We start from the raw sequence: 19,964 nt of genomic DNA, 5'->3' as shown, positions 1-19,964 counted from the left end.
CTGGGACTTTCCCTGACTCCAGTGACTTTTGAAAGATTACAACCAACATCTCTGCGAATTCTTCAGCCACCTCCCGCAGAACGCCAGGATGTAGCCATCAGAACCAGGAGATTTCTCAATCTTTAGACCTTTTAGCTTTTCCAGCACTTTCTCTTTTGTAATGGCGACCATACTCAACTCTGTTCCTTACCTCCTTAATTGTTAGGATATTACTCATGTCTTCCACTGTGAAAACTGATACAAAGTACTTATTAAGTTCTTCAGCTATTTCCTTATCGCCCATCACTATCTCCCTGCATCAATTTGGAGCAGTCCAATCTCTACGTTTGCCTCTTGTTTGTTTCATATGTATTGCAAAAAAACTTTTACTATCATTTCTAACATTACTGGCCCGCTTACCTTCACATTTGATCCTCTCATTCCTTATTTCTCTTTGTTATCTTCTGTTTGTTTTTGTAGTCTTCCCAGGCATCTGATTTCCCAGTGGTCTTGGCCACTTTGTAGGTTCTCTTTTTTTTCATTGATACATTTCCTGACTTCCTTTGTCAGCCATGGCTATCTTCTTCACTGCCCTCCCCCCCCCCCCGATAATCTTTTTTTTTGGGGGGGGGGGATGAACCTCTGTACTGTGTCCTCAATTACACCCAGAAATTCCTGCCATTGTTACTCTACTGTCTTCCCCACTAGGCTCTACTTCCAATAAATTTTTGTCCGTTCCTCTCTCATTGCCTTTGTAATTACCTTTCTTTAACTGTAACACCATTACATCCAATTTTGCCTTCTCTCTTTCAAACTGCACACTGAACTCGACCATATTATAATTGCTGCCTCCTAAGTGTTCCTTTGCTTTAAGATATTTTTATAAAGTCTGGCTCATTACATAGCACTACGAATTGAAATATGCTCAGTTAGGCCACAGTTGAGGACAGTGTGTAAGGGGCGAATGGCCTATTCCTAGTCTTGTGAAATTGGTTCTGGCTCTGTAGAAATAGAACCATTGAGTTGTACAGCACAAAAACAACCCTTCAGTATATGATGACCAGATAGCCTAAATTAATCTAGTCCTGTTTGACAGCACTTTGTCCATATCCCTCTAAAACTTCCTATTCATATACTTATCCAGATGCCTTTTAAATGTTGTATTTGTACCAGCCTCCACCATTTTTCCTGGCAGCTCATTCAGTTCACACACCAACCAAAATGTGAAAAAGTTGCCCCTTGGGGCCCTTTTAAATCTTTCCCCTCTCACCCAAAAACTAATGCTCACTTGTACTGAACTCCTCCACCCCAGGGAAACAACCTTATCTTTTTGTCCTATCCATGCCTGTCGTGATCTTATAAGCCTCCATAAGGTCACCCCTCAGCCTCTGGTGCTCCAGTGAAAACGGCCCCAGCCAATACAGCCTCTCCCTGGAGCTCAAACCCTCCAACCCGAGCAACATTCTTATAAATAATTTCGGAACTCTTTTAAGTTTCACAACATCCTTCTTGTTTAGTGAGTAATAGGCTGTGAACAATCTAATTTGTTTAGGTCGTAAGAGGGGGCTTTTCTTGAGTTGAACTAACTTTCACACTTTTTTTTCTAATCCATGGGACCCTTTTAAATTTTTCCCCTCTCACCCTAAACCTGTGCCCTCTAGTTTGGGATTCCCCTCCCCTGGGGAGGAGAAAAGCAAGGAGAATGAGAAGTGCAACCACAGGGAAAAGAAATTGTGACTCCTGCCTTTTTATCCCAAATTGGCAATTGGACACAAACTCTGTCAATAACAACCAGCGCCGACCGCCATTGGTCAGGTGGAGTAAGGTGCGCTCTGATTGGGCGGGGCGCGGATGACGCGCGTCACTGAAGGAGGAGATGGAAAGAAGAAAAACAAAGATGGCGGCGCGAGGCTGCGGTTTTCTCATCGACTCAGCGGGCGGTTTCTGACGGAGGGAGGGGGCAGACAGGCATCGTTTACCTCAGAAAATACCTTTAAAATACATTTCACATTAAAGCCGGAACTTTTCAAACAAAAGTTGTGAAGAAAAGGAGACAGTCCCCGGTGGGGTTTATTGTTTATTTGTGTATAATTCCCGGGGCCCGGGAAGGGGGAGGTGACGGTTACCGGGTGAACGAGAAAACTAATTAAAAATGTCGGCGGTGGAGGAGAGAGAGCCGGCGCCCGCGGCTTCTTCGGAGGTGGAGGAGCGGCGGCGGGGGGTAAAGTCCGGCGGAGCACAAGCTGGAGGAGAGGCTGCACTCGGTGCTGTGCTGGACCGTGAGCCTGGAGCTACCCGCGGCTTCACTCTACCAGGTACCGGGCTGGGCTGAGGGGGAACCCGGGGGATAAGGCGGATCGCCATTAGCCTGGAGCCACAATCACTCCCATTCCTAAAACAAACATAATTTCTATTAGAATCACTATCTAATCCTCCATACACCTCCTATAATCCATGTAGGAGGGTAGGCTGTACCATCTGACTGAACTGTTCCGATGTTAAATTGTGTATAATGTATAGATATCTTTTTTTATAAAATATACAATGTTATTTAACACATTGGATATGAAATACTGTCATCATGGGATTTGCAGCACTTTACAGCGCTGTAGAAGGTCACAGGCAATATTGTGTACGAGAGCCTGTGTAAACCCCTATGGTTATGTTTTATAAATGTGATTTGAGGTAATTGCACGTAAAATGGGTAGGATTGTGTGTGTGTGTGTGTGTATATGTAGGTATGTTATTTAGATCCTAGGGTTTTGTCTTGCCCAGTGATGATTTGGCTGTGGAGGGAGGGGAGTGAGGGTACTAATTAATCTTTCTACCAAATCCAGCATTTTGTTGAAGAGCTTCATTTCTTTGCGATTGTCATCTTCCAAAGAATCAACCTACCCAGTATTTAAATGGACATGTGCACATGTATAGTTGTGTATGAATGCTGGAAATCTCTTTTTTTAAAAATTCTTTACTTTATTTCCTGTTCTCCATGCATGGCGAATTGGACGTGTTTGATTTCTTTTTCTTGCAAGTGTTGTGAAAAGTAGTCTGATCATGTAAACGTCGACCCTAGTTCTTCATAGACAACAGACCAATGTTTGTGAGTCAGTGTGATGGCCGTCATGTTCCACTCCAGCTCTGCAGTCTGTCGGTTGTTCGGCTCTGTTCCTGTCTTCCAGTCCGTTGTCTGTATGTTCCACTCAGTTTTCAGAATTACCATAATTTTTTTTTGCTTTGTTCATCAGTTGAGCTTCTGCTTATGATACGGTATGAATCTTGACAGGCATGAATTTCAGCCCCTCAAGTAGTATCCAAGTAACAGTCGACCCCCTAAATTTAACCTTAAAAAGTAGTCAAAACATTGACTATTACTTGAGTATATACGATATAAATGAATTAATGTTCATTGCTTCTTCGCTTTACGCTATTTTGCCTTATGAAAGGTTTCATAGGAACGCTCCACTTTTGGATAGTGGGGAAAACCTGTATCAGTACAACACAGTCACAAGCCATTCTTATTTGGTTTAGGCACCCCCTTCAAGCCTGTGCCAATTCTTAATCCTCACTTGGACCTGCTATTTATTGCCCATTTGCGGTTTCTATCCTTCTGTTCATCTCGCGTTCATGTGTCTATCAAGATACACCTTAAACATTGCTAAGGTGCCTCCTTCCACCACCCATCACCCCTCTGTGTGAAAAACCTTCCCCTCCACTTCTCCCATAGACTGCCCTCCTCTTGCCTTGAACCTGTGCCCTTTTGTTGTTGTTCTTTTCACCCTGGGGAATAAAAAAACCTCTGAGTAACATAGAATCCCTAGTGTGGAAAAGACCATTCGGCGCAACATGTGCACACTGACCCTGTGAAGAGTAACTGACACAGACTTATTCACCTACTCCTATTACGCAACATTAGCCCTTGACTAAAGCACCCTCTCCCAGAGCATCCACGTCCTTCTGATAGCGTGGTGACCAGAACTGCATACAATATTCCGAATGTGGTTGAAATAAATAGCTGTAATGTAACTTGCCAACTCTCACACCCAGGAAAGGCAAGCGTCCTATGTGCCTTCTTGACCACCATACCCACCTCTGTTTCCACTTCCAGATCCCTCTGCATGCCAGTGCTCCTAAGAGTTCTGTCATTTATTGTACAGTTCTTGTATTTCTTTCTCCCTTGTGGCTGTATCCAGCTTCCCCTTAATTCTAATCCCCCTTCATCTCTTTGCCCACTCATCACCCCTCCACACATCAGCATATCATAAGACCTTAGGAGCTGAAATTAGGCCATTCATCCCATTGAGTCGACTCCACCATTCAGTCGTGGCTGTTAACCTTCTCAAGCCCATTTGTCCCGGAACCCTTGATCCCCTTGATACTCAAGAACATTTCTGTCTCCATCTTAAATCTGCTCAATGACCTGGCCTCCACAGCCTTCTGTGGCTGTGAATTCCATAGATACACCACTCTCTGGCTGAAGAAGGTTTTCCTTATCTCCCAACTAAAGGGTCTTCCTTTTCTTCTTAAGGCTGTACTCTCGGGTCCTACTTTGTCCTAACAATGGAAACATCTTCCCAACATCCACTCTGTCCAGGCCGTTCAATATCCTGTAGGTTTCAATTGTAACCCCCCTCATCCTTATAAACTTCATATAGTCCCAGAGTCCTCAAAAGTTCCTCATATGTTAAACGTTTCATTCCTGGGACCATTCTCGTGAACCTCCTCTGAACATTCTCCTGGGGCACATCCTTGCTAATAGGAGGCCCAAAACTGCTCTCAATGCTGCAAATGTGGCCTGACCAGAGCCTTATAGAGTCTCAGAAGTACATCCCTGCTTTTGTATTCAAGTCCTGTCAAAATAAATGCGATTATTGCATTTGCCTTCCTAACTACTGACTCAACCTGCAAGTTTACTTTGAGAAAATCCTGGACTTGAACTCCCAAGTCTCTTTGCACTTCGGATTTCTGTATTTTCTTCCCATAATCCTTCTGTTCCAACAGTGACTGTCTGGTGTCAGGGCAGCACTAGTGATTTCCTGACATGTGGATTGTATTTGGGGATACCAAGGAATGTTAGGAATTGCGAGTATCTCAGGAACAGTCGTTATTCCTGGAAGAGGCAGACAGGAATGTGGTGTGGTCCTGGAAACTCCAGAACTTTGAGAACTTCATGAGTCAGCAATAACGCTTTCTGGACCAAGAAACAAAAGGGCCAAGGAGAAACTGCTACAAGGGAGTTAACAAATAACATACATTAACTATTGCTGGGAAGGAGGAGGCAAAACAATGAGCTGTTTCTTTGGACAGATGAGATAATGGTGTTTAATAACTGTGTGACAAAAGGACAATTAATTCTGCTTGTAGAAGGAAGGCCTTGGTGTAAAGGGCATACAAGGAGCAGGAAAATCAACATTTCGGGCAAAAGCCCTTCATCAGGAATCCTGTATTCCTGATGAAGGGCTTTTGCCCGAAACGTCAATTTTTCCTGCTCCTTGAATGCTGTCTGAACTGCTGTGCTTTACCAGCACCACTCTAATCTCGACTCTGGTTTCCAGCATCTGCAGTCATTGTTTTTACCTTGGCGTAAAGGGGTTAATTGCAGGACAGGCTGTTTCAAACAGGTGGAAAACCCTCAAGGATAAGAAGGTAAGCTTACAGACCTGAGGTCTCCAGAAGTGTGGGGAGGTGGTGTTAGAATCTAAAGAAACGTTACACCAGAAATCTGAAAGTGACGGAACTCCACCAGAATTCAACTCCAGAACGTTTCAGCTGCAGTGCTTGGAAGAACAACCCTGCATCAGACCCCTGTAAACTTCCAGAGATGGGCACGGTTGGTAGAAACAATGTTAAATTCCGCCATCATTTGGGTGATAGCCAAGATTTGGGGGGTGAGGGTGAACTTGCTTACTTGAGGGGTTTTATATTTTGGTTCCTACCTACAATAAAGTGTAAATTATGATTCAACAGTTGGTTGTCTGTGCAGTTTCTGAGTCAGTATTCAAATTAAAGCGATTCACCCACAATCAGAGTGAGAGGCTAGGATTAATAATGACTCCTTTGCATTCAGCAGGACGGCACATCAATACTGTTTTAAAGCGAATGCTGAATCCCCTCCCCTCCCCTCTCTGAGATCTCAAACCGAAACACCAAAAGAGGAGTGCATTGCCCTATAATCGGAAAATTAGTGTGAAAAGTAGTGTCATCTGCTCTTGTCTTAAACAAAAATAAATCCCTGACACTTTAAAAATCAACAAAAAGCAATTTACATATCCAACTTGAATGGTGAACAACTGAACTAAACTATTAACAAACCTAATAAATCCCTTCGAACTACTGACGATTCTGGCATGAAACAGGATTTTTGTAATATGCTGTTCCAATAAATACAAGACCCACTAAAACAACAAGAAATAGAATTTAGTCTCTCAGATTACATCTTCCAGAATATTCTAAGCATCCTTCTATTGAATCTTTTGTCAGGAATGCCTCCTGCAATTCCTGCTCTTCTGGTTTTTTTGTAAATGATGCTGTCTCATTCACAGCTGACTGTCAGAGCTGATGTCTCTCTCTAGTGCTGAGGACTCTTAGCTCTAGCAATGGGGAGTTAGCTCTGGTGTTCTGTCCAACTGTCGCCTTCTTTTATACCCTTGATGCCATATTGAGTTTTTACAATAGGATCGGTCCTCTGTTGTCAAAACCATCACATTTAAATTTAATAGATATTGGTAGCCAAAGGACCGGATTTAAATTGATTGGCTAAATTGAAAAGTCATTATCTTGGCCTGTTAACTGTACAACCTTGTGATAGAAATATTTCTGTTTGTGTGCTCTCTGTTGTGATGATGTTACTCCTTTAAGAAGATGTCATCTTGATTTTTTTTCCCAAGAGGGGTTGTAAAAGGCAGAGGGTCCGATTCGACTGGGCTAAGGGACTTCACTCATGGCCAGATGTTGGCAAAGGCAACAATCGGAAAAAGGTTTGAGATTTTTTTTTCTGAAACACTTCTACAGCGAAACAGTCTGTAAGGTCACCCCCCAGCCTCTGACCCTCCAGGGAAAATAGCCCCCGTCTATTTCAGCCTCTTGCAACAGCTCAAACCCTCCAACCCTGGCAGTATCTTTGTAAATCTTTTCAGAACCCTTTCATGTTTCACAACTTGTTACAAACATGTCAACTAATTCAGAGAAGCCTCTCAATTACAGCTGTAAATGGAGAAAGTGTGTTTAATCATGAGTCATGAATAAAGGCTGTATTAATCTTTTATTGTGAAGTTTTACTCCTACATCTCCAAACAGATAATACAAACCTGGTCAGAGGGGAGTGATTGAAAAAATATGTGGGGCAAAAATTTTAGAGTGTGGCTTGTGTATGGAATGAGCTGCCAGTGGAAGTGGTTGAGGTAGGTACATTAACAACATTTAAAAGACATTTGGTCAAACACATGGAGAGGAAAGGCTGAGAAGGATAGTGGCCAAGTGCAGGGAAATGGGGTTACTGTTGATGGACATTTTGGTCGGCATGGACCAGTTTGGGCCGATGGGCCTGTCTCCGTGCTGTAGCACTGACTCGTGTCTCTTTGTCTCTCCAACAGTTTTGAGTTTTCAAATGAGCATCTCACTTAATCACACTGAATAAAATCCGATCTCACGAGTCAACTCTGATGTGGAAGTGCTGGTGTTGGATTGGGCTGGACAAGGTCAGACGTCAAATGGCACCAGGTTAGAGTCCAACAGGTTTATTTGAACTCACGAGATTTCAGAGCACTGCTCCTTTGTCGGTGAAGTGATGAAGCAGCAGCATTGAAGAAGGAGCAATGCTCCTAAAGCTTGTAATTTCAAATAAACCTGTTGGTCTCTAAGCTGGTGTTGTGTGATTTCTGATATCTTCAGCTGTGGGTTTGTGTCGAACTTAATGGGATATTTTGTCCAACTCGGCATTTTTAAACAGTATCACTTGGAGGGATTCACTTGAAACCTTTCAAGAGGTGAGTTCAACAAGACTGAACTATTCAAAGTTACTTGGACTCAATTTTAAAACTTACATCAGGACCGGTAGACATAGATGTACAGCACGAAAACAGACCCTTCAGTCCAACTCATCAACGCTGACAAGACATCCTAAATTAATTTGATTCCATTTGTCAGTATTTGGCCCATTATCTTTCTGAACCCTTCCTGTTCATGTCCGAAACCAGATGCCCTCTCAGTGGTATAATTGTACCAGCCTCCACTTTCTCTGGAAACTCATTCCATACATGCACTACCCTCTGTGTGAAAACATTGCCCCTTACGTCCCTTTTAAATCTCTCACCCAGCCAAATAGCCTCTCCCTGCAGCTCAAACCCTCCAACTCTCGGCAACACCCTGGTAAATTGTTTCTGATACAGAAGTCAATGTTTTCGGAAGAACCCTTCTTCAGTCCTGAAGGAGGGTTAATACCCGAAATGCTAACTTCACCTCCTAATGCTACCTGGCTTGCTGCGTTCTCCCAGCCTCCTGCTTGCCAACTTTGGATTCCAGCAACCGCAATTATTTTTTGTTTCTAACAAATGGTGGAGCAGACTCAATGGGCTGAATGGCCTCATGTCTGCTCCAGTGCTCTTGTGGTCTAAGGTTTCTGCGGATTCTTAGCAACGTGCAGTCCCAGACTCCGAGTAATGTCGCCCACTGGAAGCAAAGTTTATGGAATCACAGAATCCCTACAGAATGTAAACAGACCTTTGGGACCAAAAAGGCAACACCAACCCTCCGTACAGTTACCCACCCAGACCTATTCTCTTAACCCTGTTACTTTACATTTACTTGGAGAAAGTGAGGACTGCAGATGCTGGAGATCAGAGTCAAGAATGTGGTGCTGGAAAAGCACAACAGATCAGGCAGCATCCGAAGACCAGGAGAATCCTGATGAAGGACTTATGCCCAAAACGTCGATCCTCCTGCGCCTCAGATGCTGTCTGACAGGCTATGCTTTTCCAGCACCACACTTTTGACCAGTCTACATTTACCCCTGACTACTGCACCACACTTACACATCCCTGAACACTATGGACAATTTAGCTCGGCTAACTCACCCTAACTTGTACATCATTGTATTGTGGGAGCAAAAGCGGAACATCCGGAGGAAACCCATGCAGACACGGGAGAATCAAACAGTAGATTCAAACCCGAATCCATGGCTCTATGAGGCAGCTGTGCTAACCACTGAGCCACCATGTCGCCCCGAGCCACTTTAGAGTTGCACTTGGGGGTGTGAGGCAGTGTGCAGTCCAGACATTTTTTTAAAAGCCCACCAACTTTCCCACTGCACCCATTGTCAGAGTGGGGCACAAGGTTTAATCCACAGTGGCGTCACTTGCAGTATCCGATTGTTGGGAGTACTGGTGCCCCCGCTGGTGTCTTCGAAAGTTCCTGGAAAATGTGAACCTCTTGCCACACTCAGGGCAGCTGAATGGCCTCTCTCCTCTATGGACCCGCTGGTGGGTCAGCAGAGCAGAAGAATTGCTGAAGCCCTTCCTGCACTCAGGACAGTAGAACGGCCACTCTCCCATGTGGACCCGCTGGTGGGTCAGAAGGTGGGAGGAGTGGTTAAAGCGTTTCTCGCACTCTGGGCAGGAGAACGGCTTCTCCCCTGTGTGGACCCGCTGATGCCTCAGCAGGTGGGAGGAATTGCTGAAAGCCTTCCCGCACTCGCGACAGCTGAAGGGCCTTTCCCCTGTGTGGAACTGCTGGTGGGCCACGAAGTTGGAGGAGACCGCAAAGCCCTTCCCGCACACTGAGCAGGAGAATGGCTTCTCCCCGGTATGGACCCGCCGGTGGGTCAGCAGTTGGGAGGGCTGGGGAAAATTCTTGCCACACTCAGGGCAGGCAAATGGCCTCTCCCCAGTGTGGACCCGCTAGTGTGTCAGCAGGGAGGAGGAACTGCTGAAGCCCTTCCCACATTCAGGGCAGGGGAACGGCTTCTTGCCTGTGTGGACCCACTGGTGCCTCAGCAGGGCAGAGGAATCGCTAAAGGCCTTCCCGCATCGGGGCAACTGAATGGCCTCTCCCCCGTGTGGACCCGCTGGTACTTCAGCAGGTCAGAGGATTTGCTGAAGGCCTTCCCACAATCAGAGCAGGGGAAGGGCCTCTCCCCGGTGTGGACAAGCTGGTGCGCCAGCAAGTGGGAGGAGTGGGTGAAGCTGTTCCCGCACTCGGGGCAGGTGAATGGTCTCTCCCCAGTGTGGACTCGGCAGTGGTCCAGCAGGTGGCAAGAGCGGATAAATCCCTTCCCACACTCTGGGCAGGAGAACGGCCTCTCCCTGGTGTGACTGCGCTGATGAATTTCCAGGGCAGATGGGACACTGAAGCCTTTCCCGCAGTCACCACACTTCCACGGTTTCTCCATGGGGCGAGATTCCTCTGGTTTCTCCATGGCCAAAGCTTCAGCTGCACACAAACGCATGTCCAAACCCTCCCTGCCGTGAATTCCTCTTTCCAGGCTGTATAATTGTGACAGGCTGCACATTCAATGCGCTGCCACAGTAGTGTCTCTCATCCAGCTCCACTGATGCTGAAAGCGTACTGAAACAGAAACCAAAGAATTTTGCTCCTTCTCGCAGAATCATAGTCAAAAATCGTTACAGTCCCAATGGATTGATCGACTGTCTGTCATTGACATGAAAATGACGACTGCAGACGCTGGAGAGTCAGTCAAAATGTGTGGTGCTGGAAATACACAGTAGGTCAGGCAGCATCCAGGGAGCAGGAGAGTTGCTGTTTCGGGCATAAGCCCTTCAACTACTGAATTTGAAACTTCAGTCTTCAAATCTTCAAAATGCACTGGAAAAAACAGATTATGAAAGTTATCACTGTCAGTCAGGGTAAAAATTCAGAACAAGCAATTCTCCTTTATGCGGAACATTCTTTTCTTTTGTAATTGCATGAAATTTAAAGCACCATAACCCTACTCTGATTGCTCTACATTTACACCTGATTAATGCATCTAACCTACACATCCTGGACATTATGGACAATTTAACATGGCTAATTCACCCAAACCTGCACATCTTTGGATAGTGGGAAGAAACAGGTGCACTGGCAGAAATCCACAGCAAACACCAGACGGAGAATGTGCAATATCCACACAGACAACGGCCCCGAGGCTGGAATTGTATCTGGCTCTCTGGTGCCGCGAGACAGCATCACTAACCACAGACACTGTACCTTCCTTTTCCAGTCCTGCCACCAAGTCACTCAGCTTGAGCTCAAGCAAAGCACTAAGTTTAATTTTCACTTCACACACACTGAACTTTCGGCCCGTCCCCACTTCCCCTACAGGAAATGCAAACAGCTGGGGGGTTGCCACATCGAATCCCATGCGGAATGAGGTCAAATCCTTGTCCCTGGTGCTGTGAGGCAGCAGTGTAACCACTGAGCCACATGCTGAAAGAGATGCAATGTGGAACTTTATTGACTGTACCGCACAGTGGATTGTTGAGTAAGGTTGAGTCTCGAAGGATCTGGAAAGAGGTAGCTAACATTTAGGAGAGCATTGCGACAGATGCTGGAATCCGTCCTGAAAACAACAAATGCTGTAGATCACAGCTGGTCAGACAGTGTCCACATAGAGAGCAAGCTAACATTTCAGGTCTTCTTTGAGATTTATAAAATCTTGCTGGATACAGAGAAGATGAATGCCAGGAGTCATTTCCCTGGAATGAGGGATTTCAAGACGAGCGGACATATTTTTAAGGTGAGAACAGAAAGATATAAACACAAAATAAGGGGCAACATTTCTACACAGAGTGCTTCACGTGTGGAATGAATTTCCAGAGAAAGTGATGGATGCGCTTACAGTCACAACATTTAAATGACATTTGGATAAGTACATGAATAAGAAATGTTCAGAGGGATATTGGGCCAAGCACATGTAGGTGGGACTAGTTTAGTTTGGGATTATAGTCAACATGGACTGGTTGGACCGAAGGATCTGTTTCCGTGCTGCGTGACTCTGACTGGATACAGTGGATGTGGGGAAGATGTTTCCACCAGTAGGAGAAACGAGGACCAGAGGATACAGGCTCAGGGTGAAGGAATGCCTTCAGAACTGAGATGAGGAGGAAATTCTGCAGCCAGAGGATGGTGAATCTGTGGATCTCATTGCTGCAGAGCACTGTGGAGGCCAAGTCATTGAGGGCATTTAAGACAGGGATAGATAGGTCTTTGATAAGTAAGGGGATCAAGGGTTACGAGGAGAAGGCAACAGAATGGGGTTGAGAAACATATCGGCCATGATCGACTGGTGGAGCAGACTCAATGGGCCAAATGGCCTCATTCTGCTCCTGTATATTGTAGTCTTAAAACTGGGCAGATTACTGAAGTGGTTTTCATGAACAATTTCAGAGTCCTGAATTAAAGTCGTAGAGGTGTACAGCACAGAAACAGACCTTTTAGTCCAACTCATCCATGCCGACCAGTTATCCCAACCTAATCTCGTCCCATTTGCCAGGACTTGGCCACTATCGCTCTAAACCCTTCCTATTCATATCCCCATCCAGATGCCTTTTAAATGCCGTAATTGTACCATCCTCCATCACTTACTCTAACATTCATTCTATACATGCACCACCCTCTGCATGAAACACTTGTCCCTGAGGTCCCTTTTAAAATCTTTCCCCTCTCACTCTAAACCTATGCCCTCTAGTTCTGGACTCCACAACCCAGGGAAAAGACCTTGTCTGTTTATAAAATCATGAGGATTATGGATAGAATAAACGTGTCGAAGGTCACCCCCACCCTCCCTCACAAAAGCTTCTGACGCTCCAGGAAAACAGCCAGAGTCTATTCTGCCTCTCCAGATAGCTAAAATCCTCCAAACCTGGCAACATTCTTGTAAATCTTTTCTGAACCCTTTCAACTTTCACAGCATCCTCCTGTTAGGAAGGAGACCAGAATTGCACACAATATTCCGAAAAGGCCTAACTAGTGTCCTATACAGCTGCAACGTGACCTCTCAACTTTCCTACCCAATGTTCTGACCGATAAAGGAAGGCATACCAAATGCCTTCCTCACTGTTCTATCTACCTGCGACTCTACTGTCAAGAAGCTATGAATCTGCACTCCAAGGTTTCTTTGATCAGCAACACTCCCTCGGACCTTTCCTGATTTGCTTTTCCAAATGTAGTACCTCACATTTATCTCAATTAAACTCCATCTGCCATTCCTTAGCCCATTGGCCCATCGGATCAAGATCCCATTGTCATCTGAGGTAACCTTATTTGCTGTCCACTACATCTCCAATTTTGGTGTCATCTGCAAACTTACTAACTATACCTCTTATGCTCACATCCAAATCATTCATATGAATGATGAAAAGTAGTGGGACCAGCACCAATCCATGTGGCACAACACTGGTCACAGGCCTCCAGGCTGAAAATCAACCCTTCACCACCACTCTCTGTCTACTACCTTCAAGCCAGATCTGTATCCAAATGGCTAGGTCTCCCTGTATTTCTCGAGATCTAACCTTGCTAACCAGTCTCTCATGAGGAACCTTGTTGAATGCCTTTCTGAAGTCCATGGAGATCATGTCGACTGCTCTGCCCTCGTCAATCCCTTGTTGCTTCTTCAAAAAATTCAATCAAATTCGTGAGGCATGATTTCTCACGCACAAAGCCATGCTGACTATCCCTAATCAATCCTTGCCTTTCCAAAGACATGTAAATCCTGTCCCTCAGGATTACCTCCAACCACTTGCCCTCCGGCAATGTCAGGCTCACTGGTTGATAGTTCCCTGGCTTTTCCTTGCAATCTTTCTTAAATATTGGTACCACGTTTGACAATCTCCAGTCTTTCATCACCTCACTTGTGACTATCGATGGTATAAATACCTCAGCAAGGGACCCAGCAATCACTTCTCTAGCTTCCCACAGAGTTCTAGGGTACAACTGTTCAGGTTCTGGGGATTTATCCACTTGCATGCATTTCAAGATATCCAGCACCACCTCCTTTGTAGTATGGACATTTTTACATTTTTCAAGATATCATCATCTGTTTCCACACATTCTATTTCTTCCATGTCCTTCCCTACAGTAAACACTGATGCAAAATACTTGCTTATTATCTCCCCCAACTCCTGCAGCTCCACACATAGGCCGTCTTGCTGATCTTTGAGGGGCCCTGTTCTCTCCCTAGTTACCCTTTTCTCCTTAATATATTTATAAAAATCATTTGGATTCTCCTTAACTCTATTTGTCGAAGCTATCTCATGTTCCCTTTTTGCCCTCCTGAGTTTACTCTTAAGTATACTCCAACTGCCTTTGTACTGCCTTTAAACACTATGGCAGTCCCAGTCTATGTTTGGAAAGTTAAAATCCCTGACTATAACCACCCTATTATTATTAAAGATAACTGAAATCTCCTTATAATTTTTTTCTCAATTTCCCTCTGACTATTAGGGAGTCTGTAATAAAATCCCAATAAGGTGATCATCCATTTTCTTATTTCTTTGTTCCACCCAAATAAGCTTCCTGCATGTATTCCCAGGAATATCCTCCCTAAGCATAGTAATATATCCCTTATCAAAAAAGCCACTCTCCCTCCTCTCCTGCCCCTCTTTCTATCCTTCCAATACCATGTGTGTTCTTGAACATTAAGCTGCCAGTGCTGTCCATGTTTCTGTAACTGCCATGATATCTCAGTCCCAAGTTCCTAACCATCATCTGCCTTCCCTGTTCGGCCTCTTGCAATTGAAATAAATGCAGTTTAATTTACCAGTCCTACCTTGTTCTCTGCTTTGTTACTTCCTGCTCTGATTGTTTAACTCAGTCCCTTTCCCAACTGGACCAGTCACAGACTGATCTCTTTCCTCACTATTTCTCTGGGTCCCAGCAATCCCTGCCCCCCACCCACCCCTACCTTACTAGTTTAAATCCTCCTGAGCAGCTCTCGCAAATCTCCCAGCAATATATTAGTCCCCTTCCAATTCGGGTGCGATCCATCCTTCTTGTCCAGGTCTTTTCTACCCCAGAAGAGATTCCAATATTCACATTTTTGGATCGTTTCTCCCATGCACCAGTTCCTCAGCCACTGATTCATCTGCCCTGTCCACTTATTCTCACCCTCACTAGCAACATTCCCCATTAACTGGTTAAGTCCTGGATTGCTTTCCGAAAATGCAACACCTCACGTTCGTCTAAATTAAACTCCATCTGCCAATCCTCGGTCCATTATTCCATCCGATCGATTATAATTTATAGCAAACTCTCTTTCCTCCCTTATTCCCTAAAAGCTGAAAATCTCCATCCCACACACTCTCCTTTCATTCTCATTTTACTGAACCTATTCCCTGCTCTGCCTCATCCTGAAAAGTCTGGTTCATGCTGATTAACAGGCCTACACTCAGGGGGGATTTAATTGAAACATAAGAATGCTGAATGGCTTGGACAGAGTGCATGTTGGGGGAGATGTTTCCACTGGTAGGAGAGATGGGGACTTGAGGGCACAGCCTTCGAGTAAACGGAAGATCTTTTCGAACAGAGATAAGGAGAAACTTCTTCAGCCAGACAGGGGCGAATCTATGAAATTTACTGCCACAGAAAGCTGCGGTAGCCAAGTCACTGAGTATATTTAAGACTGAAACAGATGATAGGTTCTTGAGTATCAAGGGGAGAAAGCTGGAGAATGGGGTTGAGAAACTTATCAGCCATGATTGAATGGTGGAGCAGACCCAGTGGGCTGATTGGCCTAATTTCTGCTCCTGTGTCGTATGGTCTCTTGCTGTTCTGGACACAGTGAGAGAAACTTGGGAGCAGGAGTAGGCCATTTGGTCTTTAAAGCCTGCACCAGCATTCAACAGATCATGACTGGATATTAATCTACCTACATCTAGGTGGATACACTGGGATTCTTTTTCACTGGAGCATAGAGCTGACCTCACAGAGGATTATAAAATCACGAAGGATAGCGATGTCCTTTCCCTCAGATGTGAGCTTCAAGATTAGGGAGCACATTTTTAAGGCGAGAGGAGAAAGATTTTAAAAAGACATCAGAAGCACCCTTTTTTAAGAGAGTAGTTTGTGTGTGGAATGAATGTCCAGAGAAAGCCCAGAGGTCAGAGCAGTTTTCCTTCATGTGAATCCAAGGAAAGCGATGGGATCAGACGTAGGACCAGGCCGTGCACTCAGAGCATGGGCAGATCAACTGACAGAGGTCTTCTCGCACATCTTCAACCTCTTCCTGCAGCAGGCCATTCTCCCTGCCTGTTTCACGAGGGCCAACATCATCCCTGTGCCTCAGAAGACTCATGCAGCATGTGTCAATGACTACCACCCAGTTGCCCTAACTTTGGTGGTCATGAATTGCTTTGAAAAGCTGGTCATGGCATTAATCAACTCCAGCCTTCCCACTACTCTTGCCCCACTCCAATTTGCCTATCGGCAAATTGGGATCCACGTCAGATGCCATATCATTTGCCCTTCCCTCCTCCCTAGAACATCTTGACACCAAGAACAGGTACGTAAGAATCCTACTTGACTGCAGTTCAGCCTTCAACACTGTTATCCCCTCGAGACCGATTACTAAAATTAGTGATCTCGGACTAAGCCCCACTCTCTGTAACTGGATCCTCAGTTTCCTGACCCACAGGCCACAATCAGTGAAGACTGGGGACAACATTTGATCCTCACTAACACTCAACACTGGAGCCCTCCAGGGGTGCATACTCAGCTCCCAACTGTACTCACTGTATACCCATGACTGCGTCACCAAATACAAGACTAATGCCATTTACAAGTTCACTGGCACCACTATAGTCAGTCAAATCTCAGATGGCAACAAAACAGACTGCAGACGGGAGATGGAAGACCTGGAAAAATGATGCACTGAAAACAAACCAGATCTCAATGCTAGCAAAATCAAGAAACTCGTTATTGACTTTTGGCGGGATGTTACTCATGCCCCCATACACATTAACAGCACAGAGGTGGAATGAGAGGAGGGTGTCAAGCTCCTGGGAGTGGTCATCCACAACAAGCTGTCTTGGATGTATCACGACCTGGTATGGCAACTGTACCATTCAAGATTGGAGACGGTTATAGAGAGTGGTGAACTCAGCCCGGACAATCACAAAGGCCTACCTCCCATCTATAAAATCCATCTACCAGGCCTGCTGTCACGGGAAGCTGCCAGCATTCTTAAAGATCCATCCCACTCTGGCAATGTTTGTCTACAACCTCTACCATCAAGGAGAAGGTACAGAAGCCTGAACAAACGCACCAGCCAGTTTTGTAACAGTTTCTACCCTACTATTGTTAGAATACTGAATGGACTCTCAAACTCTCAGGATTTGCCTGAACCTTTATTTTTGTTTTTGCCGCTGTTTACCTATTATTTACTATGCGACTTAACTATGTGATCGCAAGACAACGCTTTTCACTGTGCCTCAGTACATGTGACAATAAATAAATTCAATTCAGTTCAAGTGGTGGATCTAGTCCATTTAAAAGGGTTAAAAAGCATTTGGATCAGCACATGAATAGAAATGGTTCAGAGGGATATGGGCCAAACACTGGTAGGTGCAACTAGTTTAGTTTGAGAACATAGTCAGCATGGACTAGTTGGACAGAACAGTCTGTTTCTGCACTGTCTGACTGTCTAACTGTTCTATACTGGTCTTAAACCCATTTTCTTGCCTCCCCCCATAACCATCCACTTCCTTGTTGTCGAACATTCAAATGAACTCAGCCTTGAATATATTCAATGAACCCCACCCCCAACTGCAGGAAGACGTCACCACCTAGGAACTCAATTCCTCTTGCTAATGTACCATTTGCCTTGCTCATTGCTTGCTGATATAGAAGGACGCTGAGGCCTGTTTGTACATCAACACATCATTCCTGATGAAGGCCTCGTGCCTGAAATGTCGAATCTCCTGCTTCTCAGATGCTGCCTGAACCTGCTATGCTTTTCCAGCGCTACACTTTTCGACTCTGATCTCCAGCATATGCAGTCCTCACTTTCTTCACATCCCAATATATCACTATTTAAGGAATGCGTCTCCTTTCTGCTTTTTTTTAAAACAGCAAATGCGATAACTTCACATTGTGCGACTACATTTGCCGTATGTTTGCTAACTAAGACACAATCTTGGACCAACTTTTCCAGACTCTCTCCCCTCGCCGGGATTCACTCCTTTTCCTTTCAATTGCTGCAAAACAAAAATTGAACCCCAGAATGAAAACAAATGGAAAAGGGGGTGAGAAAAGAAAGTGCCATACTCACAGATGTTGGACAGAGGAAGGAAGTTGCAGTCTGGGGTGAAGCTCAATCTTCATTCAGAGAGGAACAACAGCAATAGCAGCTTCAGAAGCTCATGGTCAAACTTCCGTATTCAGACAAAAGCAAGGCTCTGATTGACAAAGGAACCAGGCTCCTTCCGGTCATCCCGAACTCCCCATTGGTCCATCAAAGAAAGTCGCGTCCGTAATTGCGGACAGCGTGGGGCATGCGCAGTTCTTGTTAACGCCGCTGAACATGCGCAGTACTGACTGACACCGAGGAGTATGCGCAGTGTGGTCTGTGGCGATGCTGGTGTTGCTGACAAGATTTTGTACCCGAATGTCAAATGTCAACAGGAGTTTAAAAAAAAGCTGAAGCCACATTTTATTTTAAATCTGTAGCTCGGCCTTTTATTGCGTTTGCATTTTGTGTGACTCCTCAACTTTTGAATGTCTTTTCCTCAGGGTAGGGGAGTCCCAAACTAGAGGGACTCCCCTTCCCTGCGGATTGAGAGGGAAAAGATTTAAAGGGACCTCAGGGTCAGAAAAAAACAGTTTGAAAGTTAATTCCCCTCAACAAATGCCCCCTCTTATGCCCTGAACAAGATAGATTGTTCACAGCCTATTAATCATGAGTAGCAATGATGTTGTGAAACTTAGAAGGGTTCAAAAACGATTTACAAATATGTTGCAAAGGTTGGAGAGGTTCAGCTGCAGGGAGAGGCTGAATAGACTGGGGCTGATTTTCATACAGCGTTGGATGCTGAGGGTTTATAAAACCTTATAGAGATTTATAAAATCATGAGGGGCATTGATAGGTTAAATAAACAAGGACTTTTCGCTGGGGTGGGAGAGTCCAGAACTAGAGGGCATTCATTTTGGGTGAGAGGGGAAAGATATAAAAAGGACCTGAGGGGCAAATATTTCACGCAAAGCGTGGTGCATGTATTGAATTAGCTGCCAGAAGAAGTGGTGGAGGCTGGTACAATTACAAAATTTAAAAGACATTTGGATGGGTATATGGGCCAAGATTAATTAAGGTACCTGGTCAGCATGGACCGACGGGTTTGTACAACTCTATGGTTCTATTTCTGCATAGTCAGAATCAATTTCACAAGACTAGGTATAGGCCGTCCACAAATTACACCCTGTCCTCAACTGTGGACTAACTGGACATATTTGAATGCAAGTTTCAGAAAGATGTCTGCAGCTTTTCTATAAAGTTGAACATGCTTTCATGATATTTCTGAATATATCATTTTAGCTATTCTCAATTTTAAAGATCAGTCATTTCTCGTGAAGCCGTGTCTACCAGGTATAGTCATCAACATCCATTCTCTTTCTCTCTTCCTAGAAGGGTTTGATACAGCGATCGAAGAGGGTTTGAGGCATCTGCAAGGAGAGGGAGTGGGTGGAAGAGAAGGAGAGAGAATGGACGGATGGGCAGAGTGTCAGGGGGTGAGAGAGATAATTGACAGGGGGACAGAGGGTGGGAGGATGAGAACACTGGGGGGAACAGAGGGTGATGGGAATGGAGAAGATTGTGGGGTCCGATGGTGAGGGAAAGAGAAAGACTGGTGGGCAGAGGTGGGGAGGAAGAGAATGCAGGGCAGAGGGTGGGGGTTGAGAGAGAATGGACGGGGACAGTGGGTGGGGAGAGATTGGACAGGGGGGCAGAGGGTGGGGTGGAGAGACTGCCCAAATCCCACCTTCCCTAGGACCGGTGTTGATAT

The 19,964-nt window shown here is 45.1% G+C and overlaps 1 pseudogene; it reads right to left on the bottom strand.

The window, feature by feature from the left end:
- The window catches only part of LOC148142912 (uncharacterized), a 40,335-nt pseudogene extending 29,975 nt beyond the window's left edge, over nt 1–10,360 (bottom strand).
- Between the last annotated feature and the right edge of the window lie 9,604 nt (nt 10,361–19,964).

The sequence above is a fragment of the Chiloscyllium plagiosum genome, unplaced genomic scaffold (genome assembly GCF_037043375.1).
Source record: "Chiloscyllium plagiosum isolate Xiang-an unplaced genomic scaffold, Cpla_swu_hap1 HiC_scaffold_27, whole genome shotgun sequence".
Classification (NCBI taxonomy): domain Eukaryota; kingdom Metazoa; phylum Chordata; class Chondrichthyes; order Orectolobiformes; family Hemiscylliidae; genus Chiloscyllium; species Chiloscyllium plagiosum.
Note: the sequence above shows the minus strand (reverse complement) of the source record. Positions and strands in the feature narration are given on the sequence as shown.